The following is a 15,287-nucleotide window of genomic DNA, read 5'->3' as shown; positions in this document are numbered from 1 at the left end:
TGGGAAGAGTGGGCACCCTTGTCGTGTTCCTGATCTCAATGGGAAGGATGCAAGCTTTTTCCCATTGAGGATGATATTTGCTGTGGGTCTTTCACAGTTAGATTTGATGAAGTTCAGGAATGTTTCCTCTATCCCTATACTTTGAAGCGTTTTAATCAGAAACGGATGCTGGATTTTGTCAAATGCTTATTCTGCATCAATTGAGAGGACCATGTGGTTCTTCTTTCTTCTCTTATTAATATGTTCTATCACATTGATTCTTCTTTTACCCCCTTAACTCCTGTTGAATCTCCTCTTCCTCATATCAGAGAGATCATATGACAGTTGTCTTTCTCTGATTGACTTATTTTGCTAAGCATGGCACCCTCTAGTTCCATCCATGTTGTCGCAAATGGCAAGATTTCATTTCTTTTGATGGCTGCATAGTATTCCATTGTGTATATATACCACTTCTTCTTTATCCATTCATCTGTTGATGGATGTCTAGGTTCTTTCCATAGTTTGGCTACTGTGGACATTGTTGCTATAAACGTTCGGGTGCACACGTGCCTTCGGATCACTACGTTTGTATCTTTAGGGTAAATACCCAGTACTGCAATTGCTGGGTCATAGGGTAGCTCTATTTTCCACTTTTTGAGGAACATACATGCTATTTTCCAGAGTGGTTGCACCAGTTGGCATTCCCACCAATAGTGTAGGAGGGTTCGACTTTCTCCACATCCTTGCCAGCAGCTGTCATTTCATGACTTGTTATTTTAGCTATTCTGACTGGTGTGAGAAGATATCTCATTGTGGTTTTGATTTGTATTTCCCTGATTCCAAGTGATGTGGAGCACTTTTTCATGTGTGTGTCTGCCTTCTGGATATTTTATTTGCAGAAATGTCTTTTCATGTCTTCTGCCCATTTCTTGATTAGATTATTTGTTCTTTGGGTGTTGACTTTGCTACGTTCTTTATAGATTTTGGACACTAGCTCTTTATCTGATATGTCATTTGCAAATATCTTCTCCCATTCTGTCAGTTGTCTTTTGATTTTGTTAACTGTTTCCTTTGCTGTGCAAAAGCTTTTGATCTTGATAAAATCCCAATAGTTCATTTATGCCCTTGCTTCCCTTGCCTTTGGCCATGTTCCTAGGAAGATGTTAGTGCGGCTGAGGTCCAAGAGGTTGCTGCCTGTGTTCTCCTCAAGGATTTTGATGAATTCCTTTCTCACATTGAGGTCCTTCAGCCATTTTGAGTTTATTTTCATGTGTGCTGTAAGGAAATGGTCCAATTTTATTTTTCTGCATGTGGCTCTCCAATTTTCCCAAACCATTGATTGAAGATGCTATCTTTTTTTCCATTCGAAATTCTTTTCTCTTTTGTCAAAGATTAGTTGACCATAGAGTTGAGGGTCTATTTCTGGGATCTCTATTCTGTTCCATTGATCTATGTGTCTGTTTTTGTGCCAGTACCATGCTGTCTTGATTATGACAGCTTTGTAATAGAGCTTGAAGTCCAGAATTGTGATGCCACCAAGTTTAGCTTTCTTTTTCGATATTCATTTGGCTATTCAAGGTCTTTTCTGGTTCCATATAAATTTTAGGATTATTTGTTCAATTTCTTTGAAAAAAATAGATGGTATTTTGATAGGGATTGCATTAAATGTGTAGATTGCTTTAGGTAGCATAAACATTTTCACAATGTTTGTTCTTCCAACCCAGAAGCTTGGAACATTTTTCCATTTCTTTGTGTCTTCCTCAATTACTTTCATGAAAAGTTTATAGTTTTCTGAGTATAGATTCTTAGCCTCTTTGGTTAGGTTTATTCCTAGGTATCTTATAGTTTGGGGTGTAATTGTAAATAGGATTGACTCCTTAATTTGCCTTTCTTCTCTCTTGTTGTTGGTGTATAGAAATGCAACTGATTTCTGTGCATTGATTTTACATCCTGACACTTCACTGAATTCCTATACAAGTTCTAGCAGTTTTGGAGTGGAGTCTTTTGGGTTTTCCACATATAGTATCATATCATCTGCAAAGAGTGATAGTTTGACTTTTTCTTTGCCAATTTGGATGCATTTAATTTCCTTTTCTGGTCTGATTGCTGAGGATAGGACTTCTAGTACTATGTTGAAGAGCAGTGGTGATAATGGACGTCCCTGCCATGTTCCTGATCTTAGCAGAAAAGCTTTCAGTTTTTCTCCATTGAGAAAGATATTTGCAGTGGATTTTTATAGATGGCCTTGATAATATTGAGGTATGTGCTCTCTATCCCTACACTTTGAGAGTTTTGATCAGGAAGGGATGCTGTACTTTGTCAAATGCTTTTTCAGCATTTATGGAGAGTATCATATGGTTCTTATTCTTTCTTTTATTAAGCATTGTATCACATTGATTAATTTTCGGATGTTGAACCAACCTTGCTGCCCTGGAATAAATCCCACTTGACGTGGTGAATAATTCTTTTAGTGTACTGTTAAATCCTATTGGCAAGTATTTTGGTGAGAATATTTGCATCTGTGTTCATCAAGGATATTGGTCTGTAGTTCTCTTTCTTGATGGGATCCTTGTCTGGTTTTTGGATCAAGGTGCTGCTGGCCTCATAAAATGAGTTTGGAAGTTTTCCTTCCATTTCTATTTTTTGGAACAGTTTCAGGAGAATAGGAATTAGTTCTTCTTTAAATGTTTGGTAGAATTCCCCTGGGAAGCTGTCTGGCCCTGGACTTTTGTTTGTTTGGAGATTTTTTGATGATTGTTTCAATCTCCTTACTGGTTATGGGTCTTTTCAGGTTTCTATTTCTCCCTGGTTCAGTTGCGTTAGTTTATATGTCTCTAGAAATGCATCCATTTCTTCCAGATTGTCAAATTTGTTGATGTAGAGTTGCTCATAGTATGTTTTCATAATTGTTTGTATTTCTTTGGTGTTGGTTGTGATCTCTCCCCTTTCATTCATGACTTTATTTATTTGGGTCCTTTCTCTTTTCTTTTTGATAAGTCTGGCCAGGGGTTGATCAATCTTATTAATTCTTTCAAATAACCAGTTCCTAGTTTCATTGATTTGCTCTATTGTTTTTTTTTTTTTTTGTTTCTATTTCATTGATTTCTGCTCTGATCTTTATTATTTCTCGTCTCCTGCTGGGTTTAGGGTTTCTTTCTTATTCTTTCTCCAGCTCCTTTAGGTGTAGGGTTAGGTTGTGTACTTGAGACCTTTCTTGTTTCTTGAGACAGGCTTGTACCTTTATATATTTTCCTCTCAGGACTGCCTTTGCTGTGTTCCACAGATTTTGAACCATTTTGTTTTCATTATCATTTTGTTTCCATGAATTTTTTCAATTCTTCTTTAATTTCCTGCTTGAACCATTCATTCTTTAAAAGGATGCTGTTTAGTCTCCATGTATTTGGTTCTTTCCAAATTTCCTCTTGTGATTGATTTCTAGCATCAAAGCATTGTGGACTGAAAATACGCAGGGAATGATCCCAATCTTTTGATATCAGTTGAGACCTGATTTAGGACCGAGGTTGTGATTTATTGTGGAGAATGTTCCATGTGCACTAGAGAAGAATGTGTATTCTGTTGCTTTGGGATGAAATGTTCTGAATATATCTGTGATGTCCATCTGCTCCAATGTGTCATTTAAGGCCTTTATTTCCTTGTTGATCTTTTGCTTGGATGATCTGTCCATTTCAGTGAGGGGAGTGTTAATGTCCCCTACTATTATTGTATTATTGTTGACGTGTTTCTTTGCTTTTGTTATTAATTGGTTTATATAGTTGGCTGCTCCCACATTACGGGCGTAGATATTTAATATTGTTAGATCTTCTTGTTGGACAGACCCTTTGAGTATGATATAGTGTCCTTCCTCATGTCTTATTATAGTCTTTGGCTTAAAATCCAATTGATCTGATATAAGGATTGCCACCCCTGCTTTCTTCTGATATCCATTAGCATGGCAAATTATTTTCCATCCCCTCACACTAAATATTGAGGTGTCTTTGGGTTTAAATGAGTTTCTTATAGGCAACATATAGATGGGTTTTGTTTTTTCATCCATTCTGATACCCTGTGTCTTTTGACTGGGGCATTTAGCCCATTAACATTCAGGGTAACTATTGAGAGATATGAATTTAGTGCCATTGTATTGCCTTTAAGGTGACTGTTACTGTATATTCTGTTCCTTTCTGATCTATTACTTTTAGGCTCTCTCCTTGCTTAGAGGACCCCTTTCAATATTTCCCGTAGAGCTGGTTTGGTGTTTGCAAATTCTTTCAGTTTTTGTTTGTCCTGGAAGCTTTTTATCTCTCCTTCTATTTTCAATGATAGCCTAGCTGGATATAGTATTCTTGGCTGCACGTTTTTCTCGTTTAGTGATCTGAATATATCTTGCCAGCTCTTTCTGGCCTGCCAGGTCTCTGTGGGTAAGTCTGCTGCCAATCTAATATTTTTACCATTGTATGTTACAAACTTCTTTTCCTGGGCTGCTTTCAGGATTTTCTCTTTGTCCCTAAGACTTGTAAATTTTACTATTAGGTGACGGGTTGTGGACCTATTCTTACTGATTTTGAGAGGGGTTCTCTGCAACTCCTGGATTTTGATGCTTGTTCCCTTTGCCATATTATGGAAATTCTCTACAATAATTCTCTCCAATATACCTTCTGCTCCCGTCTCTCTTTCTTCTTCTTCTGGAATCCCAATTATTCTAATGTTGTTTCCTCCTATGGTGTCACTTAATTCTCGAATTCTCCCCTCATGGTCCAGTAGCTGTTTGTCCCTCTTTTGCTCAGCTTTTTTACTCTCTGTCATTTGGTCTTCTATATCACTAATTCTTTCTTCTGCCTCATTTATCCTAGCAGTGATAGCCTCCATTTTTGATTGCACATTATTAATAGCTTTTTTTTATTTCAACTTGGTTAGATTTTAGTTCTTTTATTTCCTCCAGAGAGGTTTTTATATCTCCCGAGAGGATTTCTCCAATATCTTCCATGCCTTTTTCAAGCCCGGCTAGAACCTTGAGAATCGTCATTTGAACTCTAGATCTGACATATTACCAATGTCTGTATTGATTAGGTCTCTAGCTTTCGGTACTGACTGTTGTTCTTCTTATTTTTTTTTTTTTTTGTGGTGAATTTTTCCACCTTATCATTTTGTCCAGATAAGAGTATATGAAGGAAGAGACAAGATGACGGGGAAGTAGTAGGAGGTGCCCTTTCAACCTGTACCCTAAAGTGAGCTTCCAAAGAACTCCAATCACCCACGAAATCAGCCTGAGATCAGCATTATACATGTCTGAAGAAGACACCAGTGGGCAGGTAAAGCGGAGTGGGAAAGTCGGACTGATATTGGAAGATAAACAAAAGGGGAGGGAGCCAGCAGAGGCAACCCGTTGGAAAGTAATATCCTAATACGAGAGTGCCCTATGCCTGGGGACCAGCATTAACTCAGGAGTCTGGTAGAAAGCACTCAAAAAGAGCAAAGGATCACCAGGGGGAAATTGCGGGAATTAGGGAGTTAGGGTCGGGGCTTAAGTCCCCATACCCAGGACAGCCACCCCTGGCACAGAGCCAGAGAGAGAGCATCAGAGAAACCAGGTCTCCAGGCCTGAACCACCAACACGCCTGAGGGTGCGTGGTGTCCGGCTCCCATGAGGGGCTGGGGCCTCGCCAGCCAACAGAAGCACAGCCTTTTTGCAGTCCCCACGTGACTGCCCTCCTGTGAGGGGCTGGGGCCTCGCAAGCCAACAGAAGCATAGCCTTTTTGCAGTCCCCACGCAAGTGCCCTGCCTGCTGTGCCATCAGAGTCTGAGTCGTGCCCCGCGCCCTCCCCTGAGAGAGGTGCACACAAATGCCAGCCGGGTACTCTCGGATCCGGAAAGACCAGGCACTCCCAGCCGGGCCAGCAGGAAAACCTCAGTATGCGATCACTGCTTGGAACTTCTGGAGCTGCCCAGACAGCCGCCGCTGCTGTGGGAAAAAGGGGATTATGTTGAAGGTTTTGGGTACAAGCAAAAAATCCTGAGTCCCCAGGGACCGTGACTGGGAACCTGCTCTACCAGCGGCCAAGGAGGGATTTATTTGGGCTCTGCAGCCAGACTGAGGCTTCTCTCTGAGAGGGAGGTAAGGGTGCAGTTTGCTTTCCTCTAAACCTACAAAAACCATCAAAAGCGGTCAAGGCGAGAGAGAAAAACAAAAGTGAACAAATATAAAAACCTCCAGAGAACAATAGCCTGAAAAAGTTTCCTCAGAGCCCACCCCCTTGAGGGGGGCGGGAGGACTTAACTGAGAGAACATCATTGACTGAAAACCCACGTGGCAGGGCCCTCCCCCAGAAAACGAACCAGGAAAGGAAAATTAAAAAAAAAGACGACAAGGGAACTACCACTACTTCATAGGACAATTTTTATTATTAATTCATTCCCACTATTCTGGCTCATTTTTTTATATATTTAATTTTTTATTATATAGATAATTTTTAACCTATTTACCATCACAGTGAGATGTCCAGTACATCAAATTCCAAAATAACCTTCTAACCTGGACTTTTTGATACATACACCTGTGTTTTCCTTTTGCATTTCTATTTTTTAAATTTTAGTTTAATTTAGTCTGGTTTATTCCTTTTTTAATTTTTATTTTCTAATATTCATATAGAGTTAAACTTCAAGGTAATCCCTTTTCCCCAATTAATGCCACCCCTATAGGTAAACCAATTCCTAATCCCCCCTTGAGTCCTTTAACAAAGATATCAAGATACATCCAGGAAGAATCAAAACAACCTTCCTCACCCACACTGAGAGTTTACAACCACTCTCCCATCTTTTTCTTCCACCAGTGTTCTGTGTTTTTGTGTTTGTCCGGATAGTATATAAATCATACACTTAGGGTCCTTTTGGATGAAGTTCTTCCTTTATTTGCATATATTATATATATACTTTTTTTTCCTCTTCTCATATACTTTTATCAGTCTTCTTGTTTGTCTGTGTCTGTTTGTATACTTCATAAATCTTACCTTGGGACCCATTTGGGCTGAACTTTCTCTTTTATCTGACCTTTCGTTCCTGTCTCTCCCCCTCTCTCTTTTTTTCATTTCCTTTTCTTTTTCCTCTCATTTGGGTGGGGAACCCTGATTCCTCAGAAGCATTCCAGGGTGCACCTTGACTGCACCACAGTTGATACATCCAGCTACACCCATTCAGCCATCTCTCACCAAAATGACTAGGAGGAGGAATGCCCAACAGAAGAAAAATACAGAGGATGGACCTTCTTCAAGAGAGCTAACGGCTATCAACATAGACAATATGTCGGAAAGAGAATTCAGGCTAACAATTAACCAAGCAATAGCTAGGTTGGAGAAAGCCATGGGTGACCAAACGGAATTGATTAGGGCTGAACTGAAAACGACCAGAGATCATGTTTTCAATATTAAGGAAGAGCTGAAAGCTACCAGGGATGAGCTTCACAATGCTCTCAATGAGTTCCAATCTAATCTAAATTCGCTCAACGGTAGAGTAACTGAGACAAGATAGAATTAGTGATCTAGAGGACAAACAGATAGAGAGAAAGGATCAGGAGGAAGCCTGGAACAAACAGCTTAGAATCCACAAAAACAGAATCAGGGAAATAAATGATGCCATGAAACATTCCAACATCAGAATTATTGGAATCCCTGAAGGGGAGGAGAAAGAAAGAAGTCTAGAAGATACAGTGGAACAAGTTCTTCATGAAAATTTTCTGAATCTCATGAATGGAACCAGCATTCACGTGCTAGAGGCCGAAAGGTTTCCCCCCAAGATTACAGATTCTCAAAATTCCTCGAGACACCTAATAGTAAGAATGAAGAATTATAATTGTAGGCAGAACCTCTTGAAAGCAGTTAGGACAAAGAAGATTCTTATGTACAGAGGAAAGCCCATCAGAATAACGGCAGGCCTATCCACAGAGACCTGGCAAGCCAGAAAGGGCTGGCAAGATATATTCAGGGCACTGAATGAGAAGAACATGCAGCCAAGATAAAATTATGCAGCTGGATAAAGTTATTCAGCAAGACTGACATTCAACATGGATGGAGAGATAAAGAGTTTCCAAGACTGGCAAGGCTTAAAAGACTATGGAACCACCAAGCCGATACTGTAGGAAATATTAAGGGGGCTTCTTTAAAGGAGTAAAAAGCCCAAGAATAGCATTGAACAGAAATATAGAGACAATCTACAGAAAGAAAGACTTCAAAGGTAACACGATGTCAATAAAAACGTATCTATCAATAATCACTCTCAATATGAGTGACCTAAATGCACCCATAAAACAGCACAGGGTGGCAGACTGGATAAAAGGACAGGACCCATCCATATGTTGTCTACAAGAGACCCATTTTGAACCTAAAGATACACCCAGACTGAAAGTGAAGGGATGGAGAAGCATCTTTCATGCCAATGAGCCTCAAAAGAAGGCTGGGGTAGTGATTCTCATATCAGTCAAATTAGATTGTAAACTACAGACTGTAGTCAGAGATACATAAGGACACTATATCATTCTTAAAGTGATTATCCACCAAGATGATCTAACAATTGTAAATATCTATGCCCCCAATATGCGAGCAGCCAATTACATAAGAAAACTGTTAACCAAGATAAAGAGTCATATTGATATGAATACACTAATCGTTGGAGATCTTAACACACCTCTCTCAGAAATAGACAGATCATCGAAGCAGAAAATCAATAAAGAAACAAGAGCATTGAATGACACATTGGACCAAATGGACCTCATAGATATATACAGAACATTTCACCCTAAAACAACAGAATACTCATTCTCCCCAAGTGCACATGGAACCCTCTCAAGAATAGACCACATACAGGGTCACAAATCAGGACTCAACCAATACCAAAAGACTGAGATTATCCCCCTGCATATTCTCAGATCATAATGCTTTGAAACTGGAGCTAAATCACAAGGAAAAGTTCTGAAGGAACTCAAACACCTGGTACCCAAGGACCACCTTGCTTAAGAATGCTTGGATCAACCAGCAGATCAAGAAAGAACTGAACAATTCATGGAAACGAATGACAATGAAGATGCTTTGATCCAAAACCTATGGGATACAGCAAAGGCGGCCCTAAGGGGGAAATACATAGCCATCCAAGCCTCCCTCAAAAAAATTGAAAAATCCAGAACACAGCAGCTGTTTCTACAACTTAAAGAACTGGAGAATCAACAACAAATCAAACCAACTCCACACATAAGAAGGGAAATGATCAAGATTAGAGCTGAGATCAATGAGGTAGAAACCAGAGATACAGGAGAACGTATCAATGTAACTAGAAGCTGGTTTTTTGAAAGAATCAATAAGATTGATAAACCATTGGCGACACTATCCTTTGCTCTTTTGGAGTGTTTTCAACCAGTATCCAAGTTAATGCTGGTCCCCAGACGCAGGGCATTCTCGCTCATATTGGGGTATTACTTTCCAACCCGTCGCCTCTGGTTGCTCCCTCCCCCTTTTGTTTAACTTCCGATATCAGTCTGCCGTTCCCACTCCACTTTACCTGCCCATTGGCGTCTTCTGCTCCAGTAGAGATCCAGACGAGTATAATTCTGATCTCAGGCTGATTTTGTAGGTGATCTGAGTTTTCTGGAAGGAAATCATCTCACTTTAGGGTGCAGGCTGAAAGGGCGCCTCCTCCTACTTCCCCGCCATCTTGTTGGAAATGAAGAAGTCAAACTCTCTTTATTCGTGGATAACATGATTCTTTATATGGAAAACCCAAAAGACTCCACCCACAAACTACTAGAACTCATACAGCAATTCAGCAACGTGGCAGGATACAAAATCAATGTGCAGCAATAAGTGGCTTTCTTATACACTATCAATGAAAATACAGAAAGGGAAATTAGAGAATCAATTCCATTTACTATAGCACCAAGAACCAAAAGATACCTGGGAATAAACCTAACCAAAGTGGTAAAGGATCTGTACTTGTGGAACTACAGAACATTCATGAAAGAAATAGAAGAAGACACAAAAAGATGGAAGACCATTCCATGCTCTTGGATTGGAAGAATAAACATTGTTAAAATGTCTATACTGCCTAGAGCAATCTAAACTTTTAATGTCATTCTGATCAAAATTCCACAGGTATTCTTCAAAGAGCTGGAGCAAATAATCCAAAAATTGGTATGGAATCAAAAGAGACCCCGAATCACTAAGGAAATGTTGAAAAACAAAACAAAACAAAATGGGGGCATCACGTTACCTGATTTCAAGCTTTACTCCAAAGCTGTGATCACCAAGACAGCATGGTACTGGCATAAAAACAGACACATAGACCAGTGGAACAGAGTAGAGAGCCCAGATATGGACCCTCAACTCTATGGTCAAATAATCTTCGACAAAACAGGAAAAAATATACAGTGGAAAAAAGACAGTCTCTTCAATAAATGGTGCTGGAAAACTGGACAGCTATATGTAGAAAAATGAAACTCAACCATTCTCTTACACTGTACACGAAAATAAACTCAAAATGGATAAAAGACCTCAATGTGAGACAGGAATCCATCAGAACCCTAGAGGAGAACATAGGCAGTAATCTCTTCGATAACAGCTACAGCAACTTCTTTCAAGATATATCTCCAAAGGCAAAGGAAACAAAAGCGAAGATGAACTATTGCGACTTCATCAAAATCAAAAGCTTCTGCACAGCAAATAAAACAGTCAAGAAAACAAAAAGGCAACCAACGGAATGGGAGAAGATATTTGCAAATGAGAGTACAGACAAAAGGTTGATATCCAGGATCTATAATGAACTCCTCAAACAGACAATCATATCAAAAAATGGGCAGAAGATATGGACAGACACTTCTCTAATGAAGACATGCAAATGGCTAACAGAGACATATGAAAAAATGTTCATCATCACTAGCCATCAGGGAGATACATTGAGATATCACCTTACACCATTTAGAATGGCCAAAATTAGCAAGACAGGAAACAACATGTGTTGGAGAGGATGTGGACAAAGGTAAACCCTCTTCCACTGTTGGTGGGAATGCAAGTTGGTGCAGCCTCTTTGGAGAACAGTGTGGAGATTCCTCAAGAAATTAAAAATAGAACTTCCGTATGACCCTGCCCTTGCACTCCTGGGTATTTACCCCAAAGATACAGATGTCGTGAAAAGAAGGGCCATCTGTACCCTGATGTTTATAGCAGCAATGTCCACGGTCTCCAAACTGTGGAAAGAACCAAGATGCCCTTCAATGGACGAATGAATAAGGAATATGTGTTCCATATACACTATGTAGTATTATGCCTCCATCAGAAAGGACAAATACCCAACTTTTGTAGCATAATGGATGGGACTGTAAGAGATTATGCTGAGTGAAATAAGTCAATCAGAGAGAGGCAATTATCATATGGTTTCACTTATTTGTGGAGCATAACAAATAGCATGGAGGACATGGGGAGATAGAGAGGGAAGGGAGTTGGGGGAAATTGGAAGGGGAGGTGAATCATGAGAGACTATGGACTCTGAAGAACAATCTGAGGGTTTTTAAAGGGTGGGGGTGGGAGGTCGTGCTACCAGGTGGTGGGTATTATAGAGTGCAGGGATTGCATGGAGCACTGGGTGTGGTGCAAAAATAACGAATACTGTTATGCTGAAAATAAAAAATAAATTTAAAAATATAAATAAATTTTTAAAAAAGAGGGGAAAAAGAGTATATGAAGAAGCAAGTAAAATACTAAAAGGGTGGTGAAGACCCCAGGAAAATATACTTTAACCAAATCAGAAGGGATCCCAAATTTTTGGGGTGAGAAATGGGATAAAAAGATGTTCAGGAAAAAAAAATATACAGTTAAATAAATAAAACGAATAAAGAAAAAATAGTTAAAAAGTATATATATTAGATAAACTAGTTAAAAAACGTTAAAAAAGAAAATGGTAAAAATTTTAAAACAATAGCAGAAGAAGAAAAAAAAATTGAAAAAAAAATAAATTAACTGCAAGACTGAAGAATTATGGAGAGAAAGCCATGAGTTCCGTGCTTTGCTTTCTCCTCCTCTGGAAATCTGCTGCTCTCCTTGGTATTGAACCTGCACTCCTTGGTAGGTGAACTTGGTCCTGGCTGGATTTCTTGTTGATCTTCTGTGGGAGGGGGCTGTTGTAGTGATTCTCAAGTGTCTTTGCCCCAGGCATAATTTCACTGCCCTTAACAGAGGCTGGGCTGAGTAAACAGCTCAGGTTTGCTTTCAGGAGCTTTTGTTCCCTGAATGCTTTCTGTAGAGTTCCAGATGGTAATGAAAATGGCAGCCTCCCAGTCTCTGGCCCCAGAGGAGCTGAGAGCTCTTGGCCCCACTCCTCAGTGCAGCCTCAGAGAATAGCGCCCAATTACTCCCATTTCCCTTGCCTCCAGCAACACTCTGAGCTCACCGAGCCTGCGACTGGTTCAAGGTAACCCCGAGCTGAGAGTTCACTCCTTGGCTCTGTCTCTGTAATCAATACGTGCAAGCACTGCAACACTCAGACACCCCTGATCCTTCTGTGACCCTGTGGGACCTGAGGCCACGCTGACCCTGCTTGGGCTTCACCCTTGTTTAGCCTCTGGAGCAATGTCCCTCAGTGGAACAGACTTTTAAAAGTCCTAATTTAGTGCTCTGTTGCTCTGCCACTTTCCAGGAGCCGGCCCCTCCCCCCACAGTCTATCTTTCCGTCGCTTTGGATTCATTTCTCCACCGGTCCTACCTTTTAGAAAGTGGTTGATTTTCCGTTTCTAGAATTGCTGTTCTTCTTCTCTTTGGTCTCCCGTTGGATTTGTAGGTGTTTGCAATCTTTAGATAACCTATCTAGCTGATCTCCTGCTACCTGATGCAGTCTTGGCCTGCTACTTCTCCGCCATCTTGACTCATTCCCCCTGATTAAGTTTTTAACCCAGGTCTGGTTAACTGTAGAACCAATGTTAGTAGAGATAACACTATGCCACTTCTTAATGTTTAAGATTCAAATGCAAATTGTTTTTACTACCCAAGCATCCTTTGTCAAGTCAGAACGTCATCTTTATTTTTTTATTTTTTTTTAAGATTTTATTTATTTTTTGACAGAGAGAAATCACAAGTAGTCGGAGAGGCAGGCAGAGAGAGAGAGAGGGAAGCAGGCTCCCTGCTGAGCAGAGAGCCCAATGTGGGACTCGATCCCAGGACCCTGAGATCATGACCTGAGCCGAAGGCAGTGGCTTAACCCACTGAGCCACCCAGGCGCCCGAACATCATCTTTAAAGTGAGAAAAAAATAATACCAATTTTGAAGAGTTGTTATGAAGAACTGAGGTGGTAAATGGGAAGTGTCGAACATAAAAAGCACCTAGTAACCATTAGCTCTTCCTGAATTGTGTGCAAAGGGGTGGATATTGGTAATTATTAAACAACATGATATGTAAATGGCCTAGCCCTGATCCTGACCAAGTAGTGAGCTACATGAGATCAGAAGCCATGGCTACTTTCCTCACTGAATCCTAAGCACCTTAGAACTAGAACTAATACATACCATGAGTGAATTAAGGAATGCATGCATTATTTGATTTAATAATAATTTTGAATTGTCATCCTATTGTGGTATGAAAAAGAAGATGGTATTTATGATTTTTAAAAAGTTCATTTCTGCAATAAAACAGACACAGGGGCTAGGAAAAGCAAACTCAGACAATTAAAAGTTGCAGTTATGGGGGTGCCTGGGTGGCTCAGTCAGTTAAGCATCAGACTCCTGGTTTCAGTTCCCATCATTGTATTATGGGTCATGGGATCTATTTCAGGCTCTGTGCTCAGTGGGGATTCTGCTTGAAGATTCTCTCCCTGTGCTACTCCCCCCATTCATTCTCTCTCTGTGTCTAAAATAAATGTATTTTTAAAAGTCACAGTTTTGAAAATATTAATGACCTCTGTAAACTAACCAACTAATCCCTTCTTCTCCATATCCAGTCTATCAGCAAGACCTGTCAACTTTACCCTTCAAAATATACCCTGAATCTGATCACTTCTAACCACCTCCACTATCATAAACCAAACTGTTATCTCTTTTCTGGACAACTGTACTAGTAACCTTTCTGGTCTCTCTGCTTTCACTGTTCTCACAGAAGCCAGAGTGATCTTTTATAAAACACAAAATGGATCATATATTTCCTCTATTTAAAGTAATTAATGCCACTATACTTAGAATAAAAGCTCAAATATTTACTATATTTGCAAGGCCTCTCATAATGTGGTCAGTGGCTACTGCTTGGATACTATCTATTATGATCCACCTCCTTTTCATCAGATTCCATTCATACAGAGCTTTACAATAATCCTAGGATCCTCTCTGCTCAATCCTCTCTTAGAATCTTTGTGCCTTCTATTCACTCTGCCTAAAATACCTAACAAACTCCTTTTAAAAATATGTTTATTTATTTATTTATTTGAGAGAGACAGAGATAGTGGGAGAGAGCACAAGCAGGGAGGAGAGGGAGAAGCAGACTCCCGCTGAGCAGAGATCTTTATTTGAGGCTCAATCCCAGGCCCTGGAATCATGACCTGAGCCAAAAGCAGATGCCTAACCAACTGAGTCACCCAGGCATCTCCCTAACACACTCCCTTTTCTCATTCAGTTTTCTGTTGAAATGACATTCATAGAGGCCTTTCCCTAGCATTCTTTAGAAATAAAACACACTCTTGTCATTCTTTTCCACCTTACCTTACTTTATTTTGTATAGGTTTATACTCTATCACAAATTTTCTATTTTGATGTATCTGTGTGTTTACTTTGTCTCCCCAAATAATGAATAACCCTCATTGAGGATAGGATATAACAGTTGTCAATAGTGCATAATCTGGGAGGCCTGGGTGGCTAGGTCAGTTAGGCAGCTGCCTTCAGCTCAAGTAATGATCTCAGGGTTCTGGGATCAAGCCCTGCTTTGGGATCCTTGATCAGTGGGGAGTGTGCTTCTCTCTCTGAATGATGCTCCCCCTGCTTGTGCTCTCTCTCTTTCTACGACCAATAAATAAATTAATTTTTAAAAAAGAGTGCCCAACCTGGTACTGGACTTTTTGGATTTGAATCCTGAAAGAGATGTAAAAACATTCCATGCTCAAGGATTGGAAGAATAAATATCATTAAAATGTCTATGCTGTCCAGAGCAATCTGTATTTTCAATGCAATCCCAATCAAAATACCATCAACATTTTTCACATTGACATTTTGTATGATACCCAAGAAGACCTTGAATTTCCAGGGAACTGTTGAAAAAGAGAACAGAAGCTGTGGGCATCACAATGCCTGACATCAAGCTA

The sequence above is a fragment of the Mustela nivalis genome (genome assembly GCF_964662115.1).
Source record: "Mustela nivalis genome assembly, chromosome: X".
Classification (NCBI taxonomy): Eukaryota; Metazoa; Chordata; class Mammalia; order Carnivora; family Mustelidae; genus Mustela; species Mustela nivalis.
Note: the sequence above shows the minus strand (reverse complement) of the source record.